At 46.3% G+C, this 12343-nt stretch overlaps 1 long non-coding RNA gene across 3 annotated transcripts in view; it reads left to right on the forward strand.

Moving 5' to 3' along the window:
• The window catches only part of LOC133380665 (uncharacterized), a 134847-nt gene that overhangs the window by 90782 nt on the left and 31722 nt on the right, over positions 1 to 12343 (forward strand). The gene's annotated exons all lie outside the window — the stretch shown is intronic.

Here is a 12343-nt window from a genome sequence, read left to right on the forward strand (position 1 = left end):
TGTGGAGCCAGAGCATAGCCAGCTATGAATTTGTCTAATCCTCTTTTGAAGCTATCCAAGTTGGTGGCCATCACTGTCTCCTCTAGGAGCAAGTTCCACAACTTAACTATGCGCTGCATGAAGAAATACTTTCTTTTGCCTCTCCTGAATCTTCCAGTGTTCACCTTCAACATTCAGGTTTCAGTTACTTCCTTCGGTCTCACACTGGGCAAACTTGTTTCTCCATTCCCTCTGTGTCAAGATTTGTACAAGGAATCCTCCTTTTTGAAAATGGAGCCTTAAATGTCTTTTATAATATAGGTCATTGGAGAATGGAGCACAGAAGTATAAATTTAATTTCATCTTGCCTTTTAAAAAAAACAGTCTGATAACTTTTTTGAAGGAAGAAATATCCCCACTTGTAGCTCTGTGGAAGAGAGGAACTGCATACAGAATAAATGTTCTGCTTTGGCTTGAACCTTCTGGCAGGGTCAAGTTTCCCTATAGCCATAATGAGATCTTGTTAGGAAACCAGAGTGCTGATTGATGCTCTCTTTCTTGGATCTCTGCATTTCAAAAAACAGGTAGAAAGAGGGCATGGGGTGGGAGGAGAGTTGTGAAGTGGGCTGGGGAAAATCTTGGTTTAGTTATTTTCTAAGGCTTCCGCGATCAGAAAAAAAAACTTGAGTAGAGGGAGCAGGGGAAAAGAAACTAGGAGAACAATAAAACATTTTTAGTAGTTAACTTTTATTTTTCTGCTTTGTTACATGTTAACTTGAAATTCAGATTCTGTGAAGGAAGAGGCTTGAAGTGCAGGAGAAAAAAAGTCTGCTACCCCCAATTATACCAGCAATAAATACATGTTTGGTGGCATTTGAATTAAAGAAATAAGGATCAGCTGCAAGCTCTTTTCCATTTGAGAGGAATAAGGTTCCCCATTGTTAAAGCTGAAGCAAGAACAGGCAGCTTGCCAGAAGCTGTTTGAAAGGCAGGTGAGAGTTTTCTGAAGTCAGAAATATCAATTCCACTTTAAATTGAAGTGTGTTAAATGAAGATTCTGTAGAGCTAATAAGGCAGTGACTGCATTAGAGGACAGTAGCTGAAGTAAAAGGGTTGTGATTTTGCCTACTGCTGCAGACCCATATTCAGGTGTGGCATGCTTGAAAGGGCAAAGGGGGGGAAGATGCTTCAGGCAGGTGTTGTCCTAGTCCCTGGGAATATGTCTCATTAAAAGTACTGTAGAGTTTGCTGTAGTTAGGAATGACTACTAAACACACAAAATTCAGGATTGGGAGAACAGAAATGCTGCAGGTCAGGCATCAGCTGAAAGAAAATCAGGCAAGGCAGGGCAGTCCAGTTATTGGTACGTAGCTTGGGACTATTAGGGTGACCTGATGCACAGGACGAACAGGGCTCTCTAGTTTGTATAGCTGAATAGATGAGATTATTTGGCAAACGGAGTGAGAAAAGTTGGACCTCTCCCTGTGTAGCTATTAAAGGAATATGCAGGTATAGATTTTGACTGTGTGTATACACCATAAATTCGGAGCACATGACTTCCCCCAAAGAATCCTCCATGAGAGGCAAAGTAAAGTTCCCAGGATTCTTTGGGGCAAATCATGTGCTTTCAGTGTGTGGTGTGCATCTGCATAGTTATGGAACCTTTTTAGATAGGGAGTGCATGATGACTGCAATTCCTTGCTGTTCACCCATGTATTTCCAAGCCTGCACGATATGGCCCTATAACATGGTGGATAAATGTTTTGTTATCCCACAGAGGAGCCATGAGAGCAAAAATGAAGGTGGCTTAGGCACATTCTAATTGCTGCAGTATACAAAACTGTACATGGACTGCCTACAAGTCAATCCCAACTTATGGCGACCCTATGAATAGAGATTTCATGGTAAGTGGTAATCAGAGGGGGTTTACCATTGCCTCCCTCTGAGGCTAGTCCTCCCCAGCTGGTTAGGGCCTGCTCAGCTTGCCACAGCTGCACAAGCCAGCCCCTTCCTTGTCCACGACTGCCAGCTGGGGGGCAACTGGGCTTCTTGGGACTATGCAGCTTGCCCACAGCTGCACAGGTGGCAGAGCATGTAACCCCTGAGCCACTCACTGTGGGGGTGGTCCTTAGCTGGCCCTTGACACCCAGGAGACACGAGCAGGGATTTGAACTCACAGACTCTGGACTTCCAGCCAGGCTCTTCTCCCCACTGTGCTATACATGGGAGCACTATACAAGTGAATTAAAGGGGAATGCAAAATCCTTAAACAAAAAGAATTTCCTGCAGAGCAGGTCAATTTATGTGTATTAGATATAATAATATATAAATAATCCATTCATTGGGTTGGATCCATACTTCCCTTCATGCCTAGAGTAGATCCATTGAAATAAATGGAACTCATGACTAATGTAAATTCTATTTATTTCAATAAATCTACTCTAAATATAACAGGTTGAGCCATCCTAACCCCGACCAGGCAGCTGTGGGGTGTTATGGAGCTGCATAGCCACTGCTGCATCTGTAGCCCTTCTGCTCACACCTGCTGGGGTGGAAGTACCAGGGGGCAGAGGGGAACAGGAAAAACCCTGCTCTGCATTACCCTACCCTAGAGCTGGTGTGGTAGTTCGGTCACTATTGGGTCTGGTGCTTCCATGTGATAGCAGTGGAGCCAGCTTGGAACCCAGCAGACCTTGGGCTGGGTCAGCCCCTCCCTGCCTCCAGAATGCCTCCTTATAGGGCTTTGTATGGGCTTCTTCCTGGGAATCCAGCCACTCCATAGCCTGTGAAATCTGTGCCACGGTGGAGCTGTTTTAGGCTGGGTGGAGGGAGGCCTCTGGCCCATCCAGCACCTGCCCCTCCCCCAAGTATGGTAGATTAGGGGTTTGGATTGCAGCCTAAGTCTGGATCCAGCATATTATCTCTGGGACCCCTGCTCTAGGTATCTGTGTCTTCAGAGTTAAGTAGGTGATGATCAAGGATGGGGCCTTCTACACTGTGGTGCCTTGATTGTGAAGCACCCTTCCCAGCAATATTGGCATAGTGGCCCCTCTTTTGGCCTATAAACAGATATTAAAAACAGCTTTGTTTGCCTGCGTGTTTGATGAATGATGTTGCTTTCTACTGCTGCTACTGCTTGGTGCATTTTAGTTGTGGTGTGATGAGATTTTTTTATTGTACATAGAGATGGAAAAAATAATTTGTTTTCGTAGCAGACAGACCCATTTGAGACCCGCTTCCCAAACTTGTTTGTGAATTGGGACACAACTATCCATCCAGATTTCGCAATGTACATTTGGTCCCAAAAAGTGTATTATTTATTATTTATTATTTCATTTATTAAACTTATATACCGCCCAACTAGCAATAGCTCTCTGGGCGGTGAACAACAAAAAATACAATAAAATTACACAATAATACAACAAAGCATATAAAAAGTACAAAGTCTAAAATCAGATTTCAACACATTTAAAATTAAATTAACTTAAATTAAAATGCCTCGGAGAAGAGGAAGGTTTTAACTTGGCGCCGAAAAGATAATAATGTCGGCGCCAAGCACACCTCCTCGGGGAGACTATTCCACAGTTCGGGAGCCACCACTGAGAAGGCCCTAGATCTTGTCGCCACCCTCCGGGCCTCCCTATGAGTCGGAACCCGGAGGAGGGCCTTCGTAGTAGACCGTAGTGTACGGGCGGGTTCATATCGGGAGAGGCGATCCGACAGGTATCGTGGTCCCGTGCCGTATAAGGCTTTATAGGTCAATACCAACACTTTGAATCTGGCCTGGAAGCATATTGGAAGCCAGCGCAGGCAAGCCAGAACAGGTGTTATATGCTCGGACCACTTGGTCCTTGTTAGCAATCTGGCCGCCGCATTTTGCACTAGCTGTAGCTTCCGAACTGTCTTCAAAGGTAGCCCTACGTAGAGCGCGTTGCAGTAGTCCAAACGCAAGGTTACCAGAGCATGTACCACTGATGTGAGGTCCTCCTTACTCAAATAGGGACGTAGCTGGGCTACCAACCGAAGTTGGTAGAACGCATTCCGTGCCACCGAGGCTACATGAGCTACATGTACATAAAAATACATTTTTTAAAGGCATAGAAAATGTGTACTTCAAAGGGAAATGTATTGAAAAAATTGTATTTTACAAGAAGAGTGCATACAAAATCTGTATAATTTACATGCAGTTTTTCTGTTTGTTTTTAGTCCACAAAAATGGGACAGGATAGACCTATGATTGACAGGCTGACAGCTGACATGGAACAGACTTAGACTTTCCATCCCTAATTGTACATTGTTTTCATTTTTTGTAAACCACCTTGTAGAGGGTTTGTTATGGTGGAAAGGAGTGGCATGAATGTTTAAAATAAACTAATATAACTCATGAGAGTATTCATGTAGTTCTGACAAGGGAATCACTCCTGAATTTCCCAGTGCGTGGACAACAGGAAAGGGAGGAAACAGAGGAAACTGTCTTATAACAGACCAGACCCATTGGTGCATCTAACTCATATTGTTTACATTGGCTGGGCAGCAGGACTCCAAGGTTTGAGCCACAGCTGGTTCCTCTCCCTACCCGAAGATGCCAGGGATTGAACCTGGAGCCTTCTGCATGCAAAACATGTGCTCTGCCAGTGAGCCACAGCCCTTTTCCTTAGGTGCACACACTTATTTATTTATTTATTGTACTTATATACTGCCCCCTGGGCCAGACTGGAGGGCCAACTGGGGCTGTTCCCAGAGCTTGGAAAAGTTACTTTTTTGAACTACAACTCCCATCAGCCCAATCCAGTGGCCATGCTGGCTGGGGCTGATGGAAGTTGTAGTTCAAAAAAGTAACTTTTCCAAGCTCTGGCTGTTCCATAGGGGTCAGCTGATGGGAGGTGAGGACAGACACTGGGCCAGGATACGTCTAGATCTGGATATGCCATATTGATACTTTATAGTTCACTATGGCAATAAGATGCTTAAGACTGGCACTGACTATGTTTGCATGGCTATTATCTTGTCAAAAATGATCAGTGAGGTCTTCAGCATGGTAAAGTGAATGCAACCATATTACATCTCAGTCAAAATATGTCCAGCTGCAGTAATTACTATGTATTAAACAAAACAGCAATTGGTTATTGGTTAATTTAAATGCTCTAATGAATATCTTGGTGTGAATCTCATGGTATTTAATTAACATGCAGTAGCTGTCCCTGTGTGACATTTTTCTGCATTTATGTGTTAATTTGTGTTTCCTCCCCCCCTCTTATTTTGGTGAACTGCCAGCAGTATAGGAGGGAACTGTGAATTAAATATAAATGAGAGAAGGAATTCAAAGAGAGACTAACAAAGTTAAAGGTGGATGAATGACTAGAAACAGGTATTATTTGGGGTAGGAATATATGTAGCATCTCATAAGCAGCATGGCACTTCTGTGCACTACAGTTCTGATCAGCAACATCCTACGTTAATCATAGACCTTGACTGCACATCACTTTAAGCTGTTAACCATGGCTTAATGTGAACAAAAAGTGTGCTAGTGTGTGCTGCCTGATTGCTTTCCTCCCCTAGCATGAGCAACAAACCAACCAATCGGGCTTACCATGAGGATCATGGTGTGTTTCTCCATAGGCAAGCCAGGTTCAGACATCACGGCAAGGCAAGCCTTTGCTTGTTGTACTAGGGAAGGAGCAAAGCAGGAGCAAGCAGGCAGCACACACTAGCGTGCTGCACATTCACAATAAACAACAAGAATATTTTGCTTCAGAGGCATGTAAGGAGTAAATGCTTTGTGTTTCATCTGCTCTTTTGTGTTCTTACAGCACAATCCTATACATGTCTATATACCCTGGGGCATGTATGTGACTGCTATAACCATTATGCAAGGCTGCCTTACTGCTTTTATATGTATAAGTGCCTTTAGGAGGGTAAGATTTAATAGTTAAGCTCATAATGCTGTCTTCTGTAGCTTGGACACCTGCCAGAGACCTAGTATGATGTAGAGATTAGGTCACGGAACAGTCACTGTCCCTCAGCTGTGTCTTATCTATGACAGGCTAGTGGGCTGAGAGATGGTCTTTTGATGCAGCCTCGAGCACCCTCTTTGAAGCTCATCTAGATAGCCACTAATGAGCTGCACATGCTGAGAAACGGTAGCACATGTGATAGGAGGCTGGTGGGAAGGGAAAGGACCGTTTGATGCATCTGCAAGGACAGTAGCCTTGGCACTGGTCCAGTTAGCTCTAATGAGCTGCATGTGCCAAGGATGGGCTGTACGTGCTGATTAACAGTAGGGCACGTGCCATGGAAAGAGTAGCATAGAGAGGTCAAGATGTGCCTTGGCACCAGACCAATGTCCTCGCACGTAGATAGGATAATCCATCAAGTGCCTTGACACCTTGGATCAAAGGACTGTGATAGCCATAGCCTGTTAGGCATGGGGTAGCTATGATGTCTAAGACTGATATCGCTTGATTAATGATGTACTTCTGTCAAGATGCAGATTTGATGTTAGATATAACTAATGATTGCATTCCGTCACTGTGTGTGCCTTTGCCAGAATTTTCTCTATAAAAGGTGCCTGTGCCATGAGCTCAGGGTGCAGACCTTAACGCCTCTCTGTGAGAGACCTTGGGTCTGTTCCACTGGGTAGGCAAGCCTATTGTAGCCCAGTTCAGCATACAGACTGCAGGTGCCTATGTGGGAACCTTGCAGCCTGTTCCATTTATTGGGTATGCCTGCGTGCTCGCTAAATTACTCAATAAACTTCTCCTTGTGAGTGAAACCTTTGAATCTGCCTCCTTGATTCCATGGTACCGATCCTTAAAGTTTGAAGCAGCACGCAGCTGGGGCTAATACAATGTCTTTCGACACGTGGTTATTTTTGACCCGTAAAATGTATTATGTATATATTTTTAAAACTGCTGGTTTTATTTATATCTTGAAAAAAAGGTCAACTAATTTTTATGGATATTTTTAATGATTATTTTATGTTAACCGCTTTGAAGTTTTATGATTAAGTGATATATAAATCCTGTTAAATAAAATAAAATAAACCATGGGTTATGGCGTATCATGAGAGCTAGTGTGGTGTAGATGAGAGCTAGTGTGGTGTAGATGAGAGCCAATGTGGTGTAGTGGTTAAGGTGTTGGACTATGACCTGGGAGCCCAGGGTTCGAATCCCCACGTAGCTATGAAGCTCACTGGATGACCTTGGGCCAGTCACTGCCTCTCAGCCTCAGAATACCGCTTACCATGAAAACCCTATTCATAGGGTCGCCATAAGTCAGGATTGACTTGAAGGCAGTCCATTTCCATTTTTATGGTGTATCATGACATGCAGACTGTGTAGGGTGATGGTTCAGACATAGATTGTACAGTGATGGGTAGGTCCTGAATGGCAGCTGGGTGTCTAGAGCCAGTTGCTTATTCTTCCCCTAGGTCAGGGGTGGCGAACCTTTGGCATTCTAGATGTTGCTGAACTACAATTCCCATCATCCCCAGCAAGCATGCCCATGGGCAGGGATGTTGGGAGTTGTGGTTCAGCAACATCTGGAGTGCCAAAGGTTCGCCACCCCTGCCCTAGGTGATCACTTAAGACCAACGCCCTCTATAGAGATATCTTACCTACAGGCATAGGCGGAGGAGCTATGTTTCCTGACAAGCCCCACCTCAGTGTACTGAGGCTTGTTTGGAAACTGTAATTGCAGTGTCTTAAATGAACACGAGGATTCAGTTTGTTACAATTGCCCTGCTTCCCTGACAGGTGAGATCTTTCAGGGGGACAGCACCTACCTGGGTTTGGTTTCTTTGGAAAGAGGTCCCTGGAGGTTTGTGGTTTTCTGTAATAGCTGGCTTTATTTACAAAATGTGAGTTTATTGGGCATAGGTGGATGCTCAGCTTAAACACTCCAACAGCCGAAGACTGCTGTTCTCCAGAGAGTGGCAGGCAAAAGTCACTTTTGCGCTCTCTCTCTCACTCTCTCTCTCTCTCTGTGTGTTAGTTCATCTCATTCCCTTATTCAAAACTGCAGTTTCTATTCGGTCTTTTCCACCAGCCTGGATTATATCTTCCTTATCTGTAGTTGGGGGAATGTTATGTCTCCTTCTCCAATTGTTTTTTCCTATTTAGAACATTTCATAGGTATTCTGTAGTAAGAAGCAATTTAACAACTCCCATGGAAATACATCACCTGACTATCCCAGGCAATTAACAATTATTTATTAGCCCAAGACTGCTTTGAGGCATTGGTGGGGAACTTGTGGTCCTTCAGATGTTTCTGGATCTCAGCGGTCCTTAGCCCAGCTTGTAGAATGGTCAGGGATGATGGGAGCTGTAGTCTAGCAACATTTGGAGGGCCACAGGACAGCCATCCCAGCTTTAAGGCAAACCCACACTATTTAATTTATATCTATCTATATCTATCTATATCTATAGTATTTGTATACCGCCCCATAGCCAAAGCTCTCTGGGCGGTTTACAACAATTAAAAACAAATATACAAATTTAAAAACACATTTTTAAAAAGCAATTTAAAAACACATGCTAAAATGCCTGGGCGAAGAGGAAAGTCTTGACCTGGTGCCAAAAATATAACAGTGTTGGCACCAGGCGCACATCTTCAGCAAGCTCATTCCATAATTTGGGGGCCACCACGGAGAAGGCCCTCTCCCTTGTTGCCAGACTCCCAGCTTCCCTCCCAGTAGGCACCTGGAGAAGGGCCTTTAATGTTGAGCGTAGTATATGGGTGTGTTTTTGTTGGGAGAGGCATTCCATCAGGTATTGTAGTCCTAAGCCATGTAAGGCTTTATAGGTTAAAACCAGCACCATGAATCGAGCTCGGAAACATACAGGCAGCCAATGCAAGTGGGCCAGAATCGGTTCTAAATGGTCGAACCGTCTGGTTCCTGTTACCAATCTGGCTGCTGCATTTTGCACAAGCTGCAGTTTCCGAACCGTCTTCAAAGGCAGCCCCACATAGAACGCATTGCAGTAATCTATCCTGGAGGTTACCAGAGCATGGACAACTGAAGCCAGGTTATCCCTGTCCAGATAGGGGCATAGCTGGGCCACCAACCGAAGTTGGTAGAAGGCACTCCATGCCACCAAGGCTACCTAAGCCTCAAGTGACAGAGATGGTTCTAGGAGAACCCCCATGCTACGAACCTGCTCCTTCAGGGGGAGTGCAACCCCATCCAGGACAGGTTGGACAGCCACCATCCGGTCAGAAGAACCACCCACTAGCAGCATCTCAGTCTTGTCTGGATTGAGCCTCAGTTTATTAGCCCTCATCCAGTCCATTGTCGCAGCCAGGCACCGGTTCAGCACATTGACAGCCTCACCTGAAGAAGATGAGAAGGAGAAATAGAGCTGCGTGTCATCAGCGTACTGATGGTATTGCACTCCAAAGCTCCGGATGACCGCACCCAACGGTTTCTTGTAGATGTTGAACTTCATGGGGGACAGAACTGACCCCTGTGAAACCCCATACTGGAGAGTCCCGGGTGCCGAGCAATGTTCCCCAAGCACTACCTTCTGGAGCCGACCCGCCAAGTAGGGGTGGACCACTGCCATGCAGTCCCTCGCACACCCAACTCAACCAGTCTTCCCAGAAGGATACCATGGTGGATGGTATCGAAAGCCGCTGAAAGATCAAGGAGAATCAACAGAGTCACACTCCCTTTGTCTCTCTCCTGACAGCGGTCATCATACAGGGCGACCAAGGCTGTTTCCTTGCAAAAACCAGGCCTGAAACCCGACTGAAATGGATCCAGATAATTGGTCTCATCCAAGAGTGTCTGGAGCTGGCCTGCCACCACTCGTTCAAGGACCTTGCCCAGGAATGGAACATTTGCCACTGGCCTATAGTTATTAAGATTTTCTGGGTCCAGGGAGGGTCTCTTCAGAGGTGGTCTCACTACCGCCTCTTTCAGGCAGCCAGGGACCACCCCCTCTCGCAGAGAGGCATTAATCACTTCCCTGGCCCAGCTGGCCTCAGATGGTTCCCTGCTAGCATTTATTAGCCAAGAAGGGCAAGGATCCAGCACAGAAGTGGTTGCATGAACCTGTCCAAGCGCCTTGTCAACGTCCTCAAGCTGTACCAACTGAAACTCATCCAAGAAATCGGGACAAGGCTGTGCTCTGGATACCCCACTTGATTCACCTGCTACAACACTGGAGTCTAAGTCCTGGTGGATGCTAAATATTTTATCCTGGAAGTGCTTAGCAAATTCATTACAGCAGGCCTCAGATGGTTCTACCGTGTCCTTGGGGCCAGCGTGTAATAGGCCCTGGATAATTCTGAAGAGCTCCGCTGGGTGGCAGATTGATGATTTGATAGTGGCAGCCAATTTTTTTTTGCTGCCCTCACTGCCCCTAAATACAGCTTACCATAGGCACTTACCAGTATGTAATTGCATCCACCAGGAGTTTGTCTCCATCTGCACTCAATCCGTCTCCTATATTGTTTCATCGCTCTCAGCTCTGGGGTATATCAGCTCTACACAGGAGAGGGTGCTCAGGAGCAATCATGTCAACTGCCCGGGTCATTTCTGCATTCCACAGTTCAACCAGGGTTTCGACAGGAGCGCCAGCCCTATCAGCCGGAAAACTCCCCAGAGCCCTTTGGAAACCATCTGGATCCATTAGTCTTTGGGGGTGGACCAACTTAATAGGTCCCGCACCCTTGCAGAGGGGAAAAGCCACTGTAAGTCCAAACTGCAGCAAGCAGTGATCTGTCCATGACAGAGGGACTGATGTAAGGCCCCCCACATTCAGATCACCATCTCCATGTCCAGTTGTAAAAACCAAGTCTAGAGTATGTCCTGCCACATGTGTTAGGCCAATGGCATATTGGGACTGTCCCATGGTTGTCATGGAGACCATGAAATCCTGAGCCGCCCCGGATAAGGTGGCCTCGACATGGATGTTGACATCCCCCAGAACCAACAGTCTGGAGGATCTCAACAGTAAACCCGAGACCACCTCCGTCAGCTCAGCTAGGGAGTCTGTTGGGCAGCAGGGTGGGCGGTACACCAACAGAATCCACAGTCTGTCCCGCTGACCCAACACAAAGTGCAAACACTCCAGACCAGTAGTCACATGGACAGGGTGCTTGCAGAGGGAGATGGAGCTCCTATAGACCACAGCAACCCCCCCTCCCCGACCCTCAGGTCTACCCTGATACTGAACCAGGTACCCTGGCAGACATAGCTGGGAGAGACTGACTCCTCCCTGCTCACCCACCCAGGTCTCGGTTATACATGCTAGATTGGCTGCCTCACCCACAATTAAATCATGAATGAAGGAGATCTTTATGCACCGATGTGGCATTTAGGAGCAGCATCTGTGGTCTGAGAGCTGGCTGGTAGGGCAACCAACAAGCCTGCGGGTGTGGGGAGGACCGGAACAAGACACAGCCGTTAACTGCCTGGGCCACGTTCCCCCTACCTGGTAAGTCCTCCTCACAGTGCCATATCTTCCTCTACCCATCACTACACTAATTGGGGGGCCCTCAAGTTTCCCCACTTGGCTCTGAGTCCTCTCTCCCAGGCACATAACTCAAGACCTGCCAGACCCACAAAAAGCCAGGGAGTCTGCAAAGCAGGAGCCACCTCGGCCAGCCAGCCAGCTTATGTATCCCCTCCAGGGAAGGGACAGGTGGATGATATCAGCAACAACTGGCTGAGTACATGGGGGCCTGGTCCTGCAAGACATGACACCTGCAGAGCAGAAGTCCAACAGGGAGAGGGCAGTGGTGGTAGCCGAGCAGCAGCAGCAACAGCAAGCAAGCAGGCAGGCAGACAGCAGCAGCAGCAAATGGCTCTCCTTCTTCCCTGGGCGATGGTGGTCCCCTTCCTCCTGCAGGAATTGTCCAATTCACAGAAATGTAACGATAAAGCGATAACTATGTCCTGATAGCTAACCCATAGTGATGTGTGGTATCCTTCACCCCAAGGAATGTTGTTTTAAAACTTTTTTTACTTTCTATGAAATTCCTTGGATGTTTCACCTAAGGAGGGAGCAGCTTCTACATTTGCTTTGAAATCTTACTTAAAGCAAAATTTGGTGGCAGGTCTACTGAATTAGCAAAGACCCAACACTGCTCATAGTCTCACAGGTTACACAGAAAAAGATTGAAGTATTTGGTTTGAGAAGAACCTGCAAGTGCCATTTTTAGGAGGTGGTCTTGTGGTGGGTCTTTCAAAAATCAGCTGGAGGCCACTGTGTTCATTTGCTGCAAGATTGTTTTCACATGGGGGTTTCTCCAGGGAGTTTCAGAAATGCACCCACAGTTTCAGACCTTCTCTAGATTAGAGCTCAGTTTGTTCAGTCACCCACTTCACTGTCCTCTTCACACACTGGATCTTTAAGCT

This window comes from Rhineura floridana, chromosome 3 (genome assembly GCF_030035675.1).
Source record: "Rhineura floridana isolate rRhiFlo1 chromosome 3, rRhiFlo1.hap2, whole genome shotgun sequence".
NCBI lineage: Eukaryota > Metazoa > Chordata > Lepidosauria > Squamata > Rhineuridae > Rhineura > Rhineura floridana.